Source organism: Euprymna scolopes, chromosome 8 (assembly GCF_053919585.1).
Source record: "Euprymna scolopes isolate OS-2025 chromosome 8, ASM5391958v1, whole genome shotgun sequence".
NCBI classification, from domain to species: Eukaryota; Metazoa; Mollusca; class Cephalopoda; order Sepiida; family Sepiolidae; genus Euprymna; species Euprymna scolopes.
Genome location: NC_136489.1, coordinates 35,775,365 through 35,791,895, shown reverse-complemented (window position 1 = coordinate 35,791,895; position 16,531 = coordinate 35,775,365).

Sequence of the window (16,531 nt, the reverse complement as noted above, 5' to 3'; positions counted from 1 at the left end):
TTTTCTGCTAGATGGGTGTTTCTTGTTAATGTTTGGCTAGGGGGAACCATAGATTGGATCTCAGCCGAGCACTTGCCAGGAAATAACGATAAAGCAGAGGCAAACTCGCAACCTCTCTTCTGTGAAATAGAAGTTGCAGGGAAGAGAACGGTGCACCCCCTACGAGGCTGCGAAGTCTATTTTGAACTCTATCAAGGAAGGGTAAGTCCTTTCTAGCAGCTCCTGTCCAAATGTGGCAACAGTATTCCATCATTGGTCGTACGTGACTGTTATATAGATAGAGAATTGCATCAGCAGTGAGATATCTTCTGGATCGATCGAAGGATCCCCCCATTTTTCCAGCGATCTGGGCAACGGATTTAATGGGTGTATTCCATTTAAGATCGGGAGTAAAAGTCAAACCCAGAAGCTTGTCAAAACATGAGGCCTCCGCAGGAGAGAACCATTCATTTAAATTGATGCCAGATGAGGATCAGAGCTATGTTGATGTAAAGATAACAGCTTGGTTTTAGATGCATTAAAAGTAGCAAGCCACCTCTTTCCTCATTGTACCACATGCTTAAGATGAGAGGAGAGAGAACCAAAGAGAACTTGGTCGGTTTCGTTCTTAGATGTGATAGAATAGATAATAGTGTCATCAGCATACATATCAGTGAATGATGTAAGGATGTGATTTGGAAGATAATTAATAATGTTATATTTTTTACACCTATTTCCTTAATTTAAACATGTTGTTTAATGTACAATGGTTTAATGATTTTGATCTTAATAATTCGAGTTTCGGGATATGAAATATTGTTTTGCCCCGCCTGGCATTATTAATTACAATTGCGCTAGTGTATTTTATGCTGCATCTAAGACTAATTGTGGCATTATTGTAAAGCTATTGTGCTTAAAATGAATTGGGTTGAGAAATTTGACGGCCTAGTGTATTATGATGTGAACGTATATGATAATCCATGTTTTCATTTAAATTAAGCTAACAGTGTTATTTTTTATAATCCGTGAAAACGTGTTTAATTTTAGGCGGGAATAGTTTTATAAAATTGTGTTTAAGGCTGAAATATAGAATAAGTTATTAGTTTTCTAATGCATTTTTGTAGTCCAGTGTGTTTGATTTTTTTTGGTCATCTCATAATTCCTCACCCTCACTTTCTTTTAAACAGAACAACACACAAGAATCTGTTTTAATCCGAAACAACATAGAATAGAATTCACCGTATTTATGCTTCCGATCGACACACGTAATAATTGAGTACGAGTCCCGTTTCAGGTGCACTTGGCATGTGTGTCTCCGCCGTGATGTTTACACTTTCCTTGTTTCCTTATAACAGCACGTTCAGTATAACACTGGTAATCTCCGGCGTGTGCTTCGTCACACGGGTTTATTAGATGTGTTTTCGTTACATGCTGTCTGTTTCCAGGCAGTGTTATATACCCTGTGTTAACTAAAGCCCTGTTATCGTTTTCGCCAGAGAGTATGTTATTGTTTCAGGTCGCACGTAATTACCAAAATGCGATACCCTATCGACAGTAACGGCGCACCGGCCGATCACTTCTGTTATTATTTCGTTTTTATAACTTTTACTTGCATCTATAATAATGTTACTAGACCCATACCAATTCCTCTACTTTTGACTATTTCTCTGCGGTTGCAGATGAGTCGGTATCTATTATATGATCCCACAAATAAGTACACTCCAAGAATATGTGCCGCTCTATAGCTTAAGTTTGTACGGATATATTTTAACCTCCACATAATGCTTCATTCTTGTGGCAATATCTTAACACTGCGGTTACATCGTTCTGTGATACCGTTGCCTGCTTGCATGTAAAGCCATTGAAACCGCAGGCGCACTTCCAGCTTGCGAAAATCCAATTAAAATTCTTACTATTGTAATTATACAATACCTGTACCGCACTTTACTCTCAGACAATTCAATTAAGATGTTGAGTAATTTTATTAAATTTCTGCCGTTACAATAGCCGCCAAATATTAAAACCAACTTAACCGTAATAGGTAACTTGCAGAAAGTGTGTTTTGTTATAGTAGTTCATGTTGATAGCCAGATGTTTACCATTAGGTTTGGACGCATGAATAGAGATTAAGGCTTGGATTCACGTTTCGATTTTCTGGTATCCGGATTAGTGAATCCATTAAATTCTGGTAGATACCATCCGAACAACGTCCATGGACAGTTAATATCCTCCTACTTGCGAGTCCATCGTTCCAAATCGCCGCCGAAACAATGTTTCACTATTTTTTTTTCAGTAATGCTCGTGCCTGTCCGCTGAGCGTGCCCACTTGCGAGTGATACACATTTACCAAGTATGCATTTTAGTGCATAAGTTTCCTCTTTAATTTTTACGCCACATTAATGTCTTTCACGGCCGCATCGAGTTCAGCTGAGTGAACACATAATATCATTTCAGGATCACGTTACTAGACAGGGGAATTCTGTCTAGAATGATATTGACGCTATGTCCACTCGTGCACCTTATGCATTGTTTCCATCGTCCTGTTTCCATCTTGTCATTGTTTCTGGCACGAGTGTTCGAAGTGGGGCATCATCTCTGGTGTTTTCTTATGAACAGCCTACTAAATGAATTATAGCTCATATATCTAGTTTATGTCTGAAGCCATCCTCTTTTTTGCAGATACTGGATTTGATCCTGGAATTTGCACCGCATATCACAGCCATCTGAAATCATCCTGTTTTATCGTAATATGTCACGTTTCCCCCCACCATTCTAAGCACTCGTCTGCCGTCATAACGTCGCTCAAAATTTGTTTTTAAATCAAACCCAACAAAATAACGTTTCACTGACTCAAGAGGCACCATGAATTTGTTTTTGTATATAGCGTTTGTAACACTTGTTTTTTGATAGAACCACAACCATAGTCTGCTGCATAACCACACAAGTAACCAAATATCATCCTAACCACGCAATGTCTCTGCAGCTTTTACAACACTGTTTTCATCGGCCAGTGAGCAAAGGTGTTGATGCTCCTAAGTTAAGGCTTTTCTGAAACCTAACACAGATATATTGGATTGCTCATTCGCCAGGGAACTGATTCCACTTCTATGTCCATGTTATCAGCCCTCTTCTTCTAGGTATGTTTGTAATTATTGATTTTACATGTCTCAAGGTGTTTACCCAATTCAGAAATTAACTATCACAAATGTTTCCAGATAAATCTTTATCAACTAAGTGTCATAACGTAAGAACAGGATCGGAATAAAGACGGTTATGGAGAAATTGACAAGTAGATCTACCAGTGTTCTTGCGAGAAAGCGCATGAGGAAAACAAGGACTTGCCAGTTTGATATGTTCTCCTGTTCTGGGTTTTGGATCCTAAATCCAGGAGGGCTTATTTTGCTGACGATTCTGGCCGGGTTTTAATCGCGTTGTTCGTTATGTCAGTTGAAGAAAAAGACACATGTATAAATAGTATAATACTTAACAGTTGTCCAATTTCAATGATTGGGCATAAAACTATTTTTAAAATTGAATAACTCCCGCCAACACCAGAGAGTCCATATTTCTTCTTCAAGCCTATTGTCGATTATACGATTGAAGAGAACTATTATACAGTTTAAAATAGAGTACCCAGAAATAAGCAGCCAGTCAGTCATAACACATATAGCAACTAAGTTTAATGTAGAAATTCCCACCAGAACTCATTTTTGTAACCCACGCTTTCTATTATTACAGGTCTTACTATTCTCTCTGTTTCAGTTTGTATATCACCTCCCACAACAACTTTTTATTTTGCAACCCTCTCTTTGTAATACGGTCTAAATAATGAGAACATTTTAATTATTTTAACAAAAACTTTAAAATAAGTTTTTTAGATTACATTTTTAAAACTACTTAAAGATTAGAAAATCTTTAAAATTTAATAAGGAACATATTTCATATAGGTTTAATTAACAAATATTCAGTTACACAACGAAAAAAATAGAGATGAAAAGTTCAAATGGAATCTATAACTGGTTACGGTCAATATTAGTCCTCGCCAGCGAAAGTATTTGTTGTTGTTGTTGTTATTATTATTATTATTATTATTATTATTATTATTATTATTATTATTATTTTAAATATTTTATGTCCTGCTGTTTCGCGCGAAGACTAATAGGTTTTCTTTTTATAATCCCTGAAGACGTGTTTAATTTTATGGGGTAGTAGTTCATTAAAATTGTGCTTAAGGCAGAAATATTGAATCTGTCATTAGCTTTCTCAGCTTTTTTGTAGTCCAGTCTGTTTGTTTTTTGTTTTTTTTCGTCTCATAATTTCTCGCCCTCTCTTTCTTTTTGACTGATAGAATAGAATTCACCATATTTATGATTCCGAGCAACCCGCGTATACAATTGAGTACGACTCTCGTTTCAGGAGCTATTGCCAGTTGTGTCTCCGTCGTCATGGCGTTCTCCTCGTCACATATTACTTACACAGTCCAACCTTAGATGTTATTGCCGTGATGGAGACTCATGAAGCACATTGCAGAGTTCGAAAATGCAGAATAAAATGAATTTATCATCTAATCCGTGTATGTTATCTTTAAACATAAATGGTAATTTATGAAAAGAACAAATACGAAATTTTATTAATTATTTGTGTCTGTAATTGCCAGTTGTACTGGATGTTTAACCCATTAAAATCGATTATTATTCGTAATATTTTATGTCTCTATATATTTACAAGAGTTCAATGGGGTGTATATGTTTCCTGGGGTTAACGAAACGTTGCCAGGAATTCACGTCACCAAATCCCGGCGGTTAACTATTTATATAGGCAAAGATTAGTTCATCATGTTGACCATATAGTAATAGATTAACGGATAATAACATCAAAAAATGTCCTTCATGCATTACTATTTCGTTCAGTCGATTTGACTTAACTGGTCCACACTCTGCTTTTTACGTTTTTTATTTATTTTGTTATTAGAAAATACATTGCATTTTCTTTAGAGTAGTGGTTTGAAATGTTTTCTTATACCATGTATAAGTGCATTTGTAAATAATTTCTAAATTAGCCGTAACTTATATAAAACATATACTCATCAAAATAGACTAACAATAAATACATCCACTTTAACTCGTGGCGAACACCTTAAAAACTATACCACTCTCTATGTATAGCATCCTCGTATTTGATGAAATAAAATTGATATCACTAACACGGAACATAATCTGAAACATAACCTGTAAACCTCTAATTTCAGTGAATTAAAAAGCATATGCTTACATAGGTTAAACCCAGCACTACATAAAATCGATTGTAGGGTTCGGCCAATAGTAGATTCATAGTAGATTACCGGGTTAATTTCGTTATTTCTTCTATATAAAGTTCCCTACTTAAGTTTTGCATGGTTTAAATCTTCGATTGATTTATTTAAGAGTCTCTGACCGCACATTAACCTTTAACATTACGATATTTGTGCAAATGTATTTCTTATCCAAGTGTCCTTCAAATCTATTGACATCACTCTGGAAATGCATTGATTTACGTATGCACAACGGAAACAGATTGTCAATTGATGTGAATTATTCCAGCTTATGAAAGTCCATGTTAAAATCAGGCACCCGCGCATGGGCTCAAATATTGATTTCCAATGAAAAGTCCCTCGACGAAACGAAGAAAAATAATACGTCACTGTTGTTTTTCCATGCATCTTTCGTATAGATACATAAATGCATATGTCACTGAAAAAATATTGTGATTAGCAATAAAATATGTTTATAAATTATTATTAATACTTTCGAATACACGGTTGATGTATAATAAATATTAATACTGAAATATTTATCTATACTATTGCTTTCAAGTAATTATGAAAAGAGTTTTATATATTTATCAGATTTTTCTATTAAGGGGTGCGGAGATAAATATTTCGTCAAAATAAAGTAACAAGTTGCATTGCAAAGCAGATAATAGGTGGCTATTCGTCGTATAGCCTATCGAAAAAGACTGGCACCTTACTGTTAAGTCTTCCGGTATTTATTGCGATTAGAATATGTTTTTAGTAATCTACATCATTATTCTCGCCACAGCAAGTCCGCCCTAGCTAATAAATCCGGGTGGTGTATGAGTATTTTTCTGTTTAGGTAGACCATGAAAAACTCGGTGATGTTCCCCTTTCCTGCCCGAACTTCGTGGTTCTGTTGTAGTTAGGGGAAACTCAATATGAAACGTGTCGTAGACGATTTTAATAGCCCCTACTTCCTTGAGTATTCATTGATCAGAGCGATTATTTTACCTGCAATTACAACGGTTATTGGCGTGTATGAATCACTAGAATTTTACAGGAACAATCGATTACTTGAGTGGATAGATTCTTCACGATTATCAAGGGCCAAAAAAACTTACCTTACCCTTCCTGTAATTATCTGGTAGAAAAGGGGCGATATTTTCTCAGAGGTTTCCATCAGTGTCGGTAACCTGATTAATTTTAACTTTCGTAGAGACGCCGAGTGAAAAGGTCTGGCAGTTATTTTATATTGTGGAAAAACGGTGTAAGTACTATTATTTTTCTGCACGTAATATATTTTTATTGTGTTTACACTCGAAAAAAATATTTGGAAAAATATAGTTGCGGCTGGTATCTTGTGCTGATGGTTTATGTATCCGCTAAAATTTCGCCTGCAGTCACATTAAAACTTCCCTACTTGGTCTGTCAGCGAGTTTGCTATCACTTTAGGATTAGCGATAGAATTCCCGGTCTGATAGTGGTGGTGTTTTTGTTTGTGGCCAGCCCCTGTTTTCATTTAAGGATACGTATTTTTGTTCGGCCTACAACAGTATTTCTGTTGCCTTCTGTAACTTTTCCTCGCCTTAAGCAAGCACCGTTTTCTTTTTATTTGTTTTTCAAGGCATGCGCGTCTGTTACCCTTTTTGTTTTTCTTTTGCAAAATTTATCGATTATGGCTATAATGTAAATTCATGATTCCGTTTTCATTTTACTTATTTTCATTATTTTTACGTTTTTTTTTTAATTATCAACCGAACCTCGGTTTAATAATTGCTCTTTTCTCGCAGTTATGCGAAAACTTTTAAAGCGTTATGTTTGGTTTATTTTCTAATTTTGTTAGACCACACCCTGTAATTTCCGCATATCGACCAATAATCAGTTCTTTCGCAAATTTCTAAACATTTAAAATTGTCTGCTCTAAGATCTGGGAGTTTGAATTGGTTGCCATGTTTTTTTATTATCGTTCGTAAGTTGAGAAATCATCTCTCTAATGTCTGGGCTAATTCAGAAATGCTTACCATTATTGACTAAACGGATTTCTGACTTAAACGTTCTGTAAGAAGGTGTCTGTCTCGGTGAAAGATAATTATAAAATACATTCCACACACTTGTTATGCTCGGCCGTTTTTGTTGTCGTTATAGTAAACTGCCTTTTTTCTAGTCTGACCACTGTTTGCATGAGATACTAAAAATCTGGATATCGACACAAATAAGCTAAAAAATATACCTTGTTTAACAATCGCGTTCCATGCTGAGTCATGTGTAAATCAGTTATCATTTTATGGGAACTCATTATTTTTATAAATTGTAAAACAGTTTATTCTTACGCTGTTTGCGCGATTGTTCCCCTCATCTTAGCACCTCTAGTATTCAAATAAGTATTGTTGTCTTCCGTCTGAACTCATGCAGTGTTTAAATAATTGTTGCTAATATTATTGTTTTTAATTTGCAGTTTTAATAAGATTTCCTATGTACGTCATAAAACGACAATTTTGTATGATAGGTAAAACATAATTAGATGAATCATTGTAAGTGTTTTTACAAAAAAAAATGGAGAAAATGATCAGTAATTTGTTACATAATATAGCAAATAACCGTTAACTTAGTTTTAAATTTAAAGCGATCGCCTTTCAAATAGCAGAGAAAAAACAATAAATGTTGAGGCAAATATTTAAAGCAAATATGTCTTCATAGAACAAAATATGTTAACGGAAAGGAAACTAAACCTATATCCGTATGTAATAAGTTTTTTTTTTCTTTAAGTAAGTTCCAAAATGTGCGATACCACACTTATTTAATGACATGAGAAAACACACGAATAATTCATAGTAATTTTTTTTTTATTTACATATGATAAAAATTTTGTGATAGTGTCAAGGAAAGAGACAAATCATGAATGTCATCTTTAATTTTCCCGGGTTTGCAATACAAACTTTTCTGTCCACGCACTTACCTGGTTTCGCTAATTTCTGTTTGTCTTCTTTCATCAGTTTATTTGTTGAACACTTGCTTTCATTAATTTAGGTTTCCGTTGTTTGTTCTCTTGAATTCTGGAAGTATTTTTATTTTGTATGCAATCTGTGAATTTGAAAACCGACGTTGCTACCGTGCAGCCTTGTTTACTTTTGTGAAAAAGAACAGATCGGAGAAATAAAATAACAACATCAATAAAGCAAACAATATCACCTACACTAAACGGTCTTGCTTGGCCCATCAGATAGTGACTGACACCTTACGGTTAATCTTTAATCTTACTAAGATTAATGTTCTGCGTTAAAATCCTAATATTCATTGTACAATTTTCACAGTATAACTTATAACGAACTTGGAGAACTCTCTACTTATTTGCCGATGGAAAACATACTTTTTTAATTGATTTTAATTGGATTTTATTTAAGCAAAGTCTTTTATATATGATAAGAACAATAAAATAATAATTAGTTATTGATTTTAAACAACCAGTTCAATAAAAACCTTTACGTCATTCCGCTACTATTTTATATTTACATTTTATTCAATATTTACATATTTAACATGGATGTTTAGGATACTCGTAAAATATGATCCAATTACGTGACAAAGATAAAAGAGGACGGATTTTCTGACGATGTTAAAGACGGTAATACAGAAATACAGGGACGAGTTGGTAAAATCTGGAGTCAGAGAAAAGGCATTAGCAGTTTGAGAGTGTAAGAGTAAGAGGTAAGCTGAGTTGTGTGGCGGAACCATAGAAAGATGTGAGACGTAAGGAAATATGCAAGACATGAAGCTGCTTATAATAAGCCGAGTGCCGATTGATGTATTTAAGGGAATTTCCTTGCAGCTTTTAGATAGTGAATCCATAATCTCTCAAAAACAATGTTTATTTGCCTTGTAAGTAACTATTTTTTAATTGTTACATGATTGTATTTTTTGGCCTGTTTGATAAAGGTATCTATATGTTGTAGACACCGGACGAAAAATATGACACCGACATTCACACACAAACACACATACACTCACACACACACACACATATATATATATATATAAATATATATATATATATATATATATATATATATATATATATATATATATATGTCCTAATGTGACCTATTATGCGGACAATCAAAAATAAAGTATTCCGGAAAATGAATAAATATACATGTGTTTTGAATACTGAAAGAGAAGTGTGTTTACATAGAGACAAATAAAACGTGTTAACGTTCAGGTAGGAGGCTCTGTTAAAAAAGGTTCCCTATGTAGAATGTTCCGGGTTGTTTACCTACCTACACATAGCACCTCCACCCACGCCAATTTCCCTTGGAGAATCTTGCTTAATATGTTTTTTAATGTCTGAGGCTCATTCGGTTAAATTTTCTTTTCACCCTTGTACTTTTTATCCTCAACACCGATTGACGGGGTGAAGTTGGTATAATCGATAAAATCATTGATCTTAAATCTTTGTCCTTCGGTGCTCTCAGTCCCTGAACTAATATATGATATTAAACATGTCTATTGGGTGTTGACTTTAACCGCATAAGTAACACCATCATCACTTTCTAATTTTTGCTTGTTCTAGCATTTATACCTTGTATGAAAAAGGCTGTCTTTTTCAACAATTATCGAGTACAAAATTCGAACATTTTCCGAAAAAGAAATATCTCCCATTTTTTTTTTTTTTTTGGTAAAACCAAATTCGTAATTTTTGTGTGTTCCTCTGTAACCAATTTCTCAAATAGGAGTTGGCTATTTTCCTCCTCCGACCATTTCTCACATCATTTTGTAAAAATCGTCGCAAATATCCGACAATAGGCAGGGAATGTATCACCCCGTTCTGGGTCGTATTTGAACTCCGGTAGAGAGTTGGGTATACCTTCTGCCGAAAAAACCTAGATGCGCCATTTTGAGATTTTTGTGACAACACAGTTTCACATAATAACGATTCTCTGTAGGTTGCTTAATGACGAGTGACTAAAAACGTTCTTTCTGAATAAGACCCGTTTTAGAAATTTGCTGAGCGATCAAGCTCTTATGCAACGTTTTCGTCACCTCGGTTCTTTCTTCGAAATGCATGTTTAAAACGCACAAATAAAAAGTAAACCTATACACAATTTTGTTTCAACAAATAAGATGGCCACGTTAAAAATCTCGTCACAAAATTAATTGTCAGCAGGTTAGAAATGTTCGAAGAGAAAAAATCATCATAAAAATATCAATAGTTGGCCAATTTTCAGAGATTTTTTTTCGTCTTTTTCAAATACACGTAAACTTCTTTAAGCATTTCTTTATGGCAAAAACACCAGTTCTCCAGTAAAAGTCGTTTTATCGTAGGTACTAAAATCAAAGCACCTCCGAATCGCTTTTCAAAACTAAACGATATGCCGTCAACTTTTCAGAAATTTCAAAGAAAGTGCAGTAAGAATATAAAAATTACGCCATACGTGAATACTCGTCTTTCGCTTTCTAAGAAGTATTTGCTTAATCAGATAATAACTTTTGTGAATTTTTTCGCGCTCACCACATGCACATTTTTTTTTTTACCGAGTCTGTATCCCGTGTCCGTCGCTTACGTGATATATCCTAAAATGGTTGATTATACGGACAATCAAAGATAATTATTCCTAGAAACCAATAAATAAATATACACTGTGGTTTACATACTGACAGAGAAGTTTGTTTGCGTATTTACATAGACAAATAAAGCGTGTTAAAGTTGAGGGGGAAGTCTCTGTTCGAAAAGTTCCAGTGAATCCGGTGACTCAGTTCCTTATGTAGAATGTTCCGGGTTGGTTACCTATCTCCACATAACAATACATAAAATGTAAAAATATTAATTTAGCGATATCGACACATATACACGCACCATCATGAAAACGTTACAGACAGTAATAAATGATACATAAACACTAGACGATAACACACTCGCTACGAACCCACTTGTGTTATACTCGGTTCATCACATGAAAATACATACTTTAAATACACTCGTCAAATGTAGGTTACTATTATATTACAGTATTTCTATTACTCTACCACACTGCTCAACATTGTTTTACATTTGAGATATTCCGTCAAATTATAATGAGTAAAGTGTTAATGCTTTTAAAAGGAACGATATTTTTACTCCTCGTTTTATTCTCGTTTTTTCTACATTGTAAACAATTGCTGTGACTAATTTGAACAGAAACATCTTTATTGCTTCATCAATCAATTCTTTTATATTGTCTAGACTAATTTATAAAGTGGAACTAAAACAAGATGAAGGCGACATTTACCGTTTTTTTTCTTGTCGCTTTATTTTTTTAGACAAAATAAATACAAACTAATGACTACAGATTAGGCTCTCACTTTAGGCAGCTAATCTGCCAGGAAAACTTGTAAAATAGTATTTCTTTTTTTTTAGTATTTATTCTTAAAATATTGCCTCCGCAGCTTGTTTTACTTTTTTTTTACATGGGGGTCACCATTATCAAGGCTCGAAGCCACTCAGAGATAAATGTTATTGCGTGTGCAGTAATCAATGAGATAGTATTGTAGTAATCATTAGTATTGGGGGTTTTGATAGAGTGTCTTACTTAAAGGGGCGTTTTTTCGAGTCTGTTTATGTTGGACTTGAAAACGTCTAAGTTGTAGTCAGGTGGGAAACAGGCAGCGGCAGAGAGTTCCACTGACGTGCAGTTTTAAGAAATACGCTTTTCTCATGGAATCTACGTTTCGACTCAGGCACTAATAAAGAGTGGGGAAAATTATTGACAATAGTTTCAGTCAAACGGGTGTTTCTCGTGAAATATTGGAGACGAGGGACGAGGGATTGGAGCCAGACGAGTAGCTGCAATGGAAATAAAGATAATACAAAGACCGGCTCGCAACGTCTCTTCTGTGGGAGAGAGTTTGCAAGGAAGAGAAAACGACATCCCCCACAAACCACGAAGTCTATTTTGTACTATGTCAAGGCAGGATATGATGTTTTAGCAGTTCCTGCCAAGATATGGCAGCAGTACGTTATCCTTGGACGTACTTGGCTTTTATACAGATAGAGAATTGCATCAGTAGTGAGATATCTTTTGGAGCGATAGAAGGATCCCACGATTTCCCCAGCGTCCGTGACAACAGGTTTGATGTATGGGATTCATATCAGATCAGGAGTAAAGGTCAAACCCAGAAGCTTGTCAAAACATGGAGCCGCCCCCAGACGAAAGCCACCCATCACAATTGATCCCAAATGGGGATCATATTTTATGATGTAAAGATAGAAGCGTGGGTTTAGATGCATTAAAAGTGACGAACCACCACTTCCCCCGTTGGGCCACGTGCTCAAGATCAGAGGAGAGAGAATTAAAGAGAACATTGTCATTTACGGCCTTTGATGCGTTGTCATAGATGGTCATGTCGTCAGCATAGATGTCAACGAATGATTTAAGTATGTGTTTTGGGAGATCATTGATGTAGATCAAGAAGACAGTTGGGGCCAGGATGGACCCCTGGGGGACTGCAGCATTAATACTGTGGGCATCTGATTTCTTGCTATCAACCACTACTCTTATGAAGCTATCAGAGAGAAATGATTTAATGATTGAGAAAACATTCCAGTAATACCGTAGCTGGAAATCTTGTAAATTCGGGTCTTATGCCATACCGTATGGAAGGCCTTCGATATGCCAAGACCAATTGCCCTGGAAAGGAAATCATTGTTAAGAGATTCACTGATTATCTGTGATATAACCGTTAACACAAGTGATGTAGATCTTGCAGAGGTGACAACATATTGCATGTCACAAAGAAGTGTTGTTTCTGTTGAGGTGGTTGACTTCTTCTTTATTTAATATGGATTCCAGTAACTTACTCATGGCACACAATAAACTTATTGTTCTGTACTGAGAGGGGCATGACATTTCACTTGAATTCTTAAAGACAGGACATACTGATGAGGTTCTCCATGGTGTTGGAAAGTACTTTTCCTTAAGGCAATGCTTAAACAGTTTTGTAAGTATGGGAGCAAGTTCTGGTTGGAGCTTTTTCAGCACTATAACTGGAATGCCGCCAGGGCCAGTTGCTTTACTGGAATCAAGGTTCTTGATTAGCTTGGCGACCTCACGCACAAATATTTGCATGTTGCATAGCGTGTTGTCTGTCAGAGGAGGAAATAAAGTGAGTTGATTGTCATTGTCGCATAGGGTAGAGGTAGCTACAAAGTTCTTGGCAAATAGTCTGGCCTGTCTGATGCTGACGAGATGACCTCAGGTCAATTGATGATAGTTGGGTCTGAGCGCACGCTTATGTTGAAGATCTTGTTTACTAATAGCTAGACCTGGTCGGAACTAGCCGCTGCTTAGCTACTTCGGATTTAACAGACTGAGCATATAGCTCTGTGGCATGTGTTACTACTCTTTTACAGTAGATGCTTGCTGTCCTGAACGCAGATTAAGTCTCAGTGCATCTATTACGTTGGTAGCTATGGGAAAAGTGATTTCCGTGCACGATGGCTGCAGTACATTCAGGGAATAAGCATGGCTGGCTGTTAGGTTTTTGTTGGAATTTTATCGATGGTATGAATAGAGTTATGCCTACAATTAACAATTCGGTCAGGTCTGATAGTATGTAGGACACATCATTTATAAACGTGGAATTCAGAGGTAGGTCAGACATGAATCTACGGAAGCTATCCCAGTCAGCCATAGAGTACCGACATACAGTACGGTGGAGAGGTACGTCTGAAGACTTATTACATTTCATTTTTTTCTTAACTGTTAAAACGATGTGGTCAGAGGATCCCAGAGGAGATAGAACGAAACATGAGCACATCTCAGGGGATATTGTGCGGAAAAGGTCTAGAAGGCTTGCATAATGGCCGGGTGTATCGAACACACTGGTGCGTTGGATAACAAGCTGAGTAAGGGCATATGCAATGGCAAAATCATGACAAAACCTTCCCACGTCATCGGCTTTATTTGAGTGGGTCAGCCATTCCACATTATGGACATTGAAGTTACCGCAAATGTTAATGTTAGACGAAGGATGAGCACACAGGATATGGTCAGTTTTCTAAGATATGCTCTTAAGGAAAGTAACCCCACTAGTGTGAGGCGATAGAGGACAAATATAAATGCAGTGCTGTAAGCTAGTGCAACCCGGTTGCATATATAAGGTAAATTAGCGTCTTCTCTGAATATATCACTACCACACGGAAAGCCATCTTTGATGTAGGCACATATACCATACCCATGGGGATCTTGGGGGAAGATTTATATGTTAAGTTGGAGTATCCGTTAATTATGAATTCGTCTAGAGAAGTGGTTGGCCCTATGCCAGTTTCACTTAGCAAGAATATGTCCGGTTCCGTCTCCTGTAATTGTGTTACAACCTCTGGAAGGTTGGAACGTATACCCCTTATGTTGGAGAAGGAGACCTGGTATTAGGGGGCGATGTTGGAGGATGGGGTTCTAGGTTTATTCGTGTTTCCTTTTTGGAGATTTGTCATGATTGTGGAGGTTTTAGGGTTTGTGTAGCAGGTCGGTTGACTTGGTTGGAGCAACACAGTGAGGGAAAATAAGAGAAGAAAAATACAATATTTTTTGTGTGTTTTGTTTTGTGGCACATGATAAGCTAAATCCGTAACAATTACCAACTACTATGGCATGTAAAGAACCTACCAGAAACTACTGTATGGTCCAGAATCCATTCACCAAATGGCAATACAGCAGCCCCTGTGTATTGCACCTGCTGATAGGACAGCCTCCTTAGTGGTTAATCCAAGGTTCGCGTCCCTGTTTATCAGGCGGATAACGTCAGCCTGGAAGAAATGTTTACTTCCAGCACCTTTACTAGTGAGATGACCACAAGGATAGATATAACAACATAAATGTTCTGACATCATAGGCTACTCTTTACAAAGTACTACCGACCTGGAAAGCAGCTTTTTCTTCCCCCTTTATCAGAAAAAAATCATTCCTTGGAAATGAGTACTGAAGGATGAAAAAAGGAGAAGCAACAGTTACTGGAGCTGCCGATAACACATCCACCTCCATTATCTACTCTCGATTGAAAATAAATAAATAAAATAAACATAACTAAAATAAAATAAAAAGGTGAGACGGACTTATTAATATCTACTTAGTATAAGTCCGTTGCCACATTCCCGGTTTAGGCTAGTACTTGAAGATAGTCTACCCTCCCATGTTAGTGCATGGCTACTTTTTGCCTTTATCTAGGTTGAGCTGCGATGTTAAACCGTCCACCTTCACCCCATAATAAATATGTTTTATGTAACTGTTATGAGATTGAAAAAGTCTTTTTATTTTTAACTCGTTTATAAAGCTGGTAATAAGTAATATCTTTAGGGTTATATATTAACTTTAGTTAGAAGTAATGCATACTTTAGGAGAAAAAAGAGCCGCGTGTTTTTTAGTTCAGATAATATGCAAATATAATTTGGGAAATGTTCAATTTCATGGGAGAATTATATTGCCTTTATTAAAAGCAAGAACAAAAATTGGTTAATAATAGTATTTTTACAAAAAAGATTTAGGAGAAAGATAAGAAAACAAGACAGATATTCAGAATTAAAGTCAAACCTGTGATATGGAAAAAGAGAAAAGATAAAAATAAAAAAAAATAAACATGTTAGTGTTGTTAGATTAGTAGGCTGCAAAAGTTACAAACATAAATGTTTCCTAGCTTTTGGGACCGTAGGGTTCGACTTAGCTTTGGGTCGATAGCTTAAAGAGGACGAATTCCGGCCAGTCGGGCTGCTTTTATGCCGATATTTAAAGGGTATGTTGGGTTGTCGGGGGGCCTTAGATAGTTTTTTTTAATTTTTATTTATTTATTTTAAATTCAGCATTGAATTATCCAATGCCAGCATGTTCGACCACCCCTTATATGCTATAATGGAACTTTTATCAATTTGAAAAGGTCTGTTTAGTTTTAACTCGTATGAAAGCTAGGTAAGAAGCAATACCTTTAGGGTTATGTATAAACTTTAGCTAGAAGTAATGCATACTTTAGGAAATGAAAAAAAGCCGCGTGTTTTTGAACTCAGATAATATGCCAATATAATTGGGGAAATGTTAAATTTCATTGGAGACTTTTTTTTCTCGTTTTGAATATAAGAACAAGTATGGGTTAATAATAGTATTTTTGACAAAAAAAAATTCTGAGAACGATAAGAAATCAAGACAAATATTCAGAATTAAAATCAAACCTGTGATAGGGAAAAAGAGAAAAAAAAAAATAAACAACTAAATATGTTAGTGTTTTTCGATTAGTAGGCTGCAAAAGTTACGAACAGAAAAG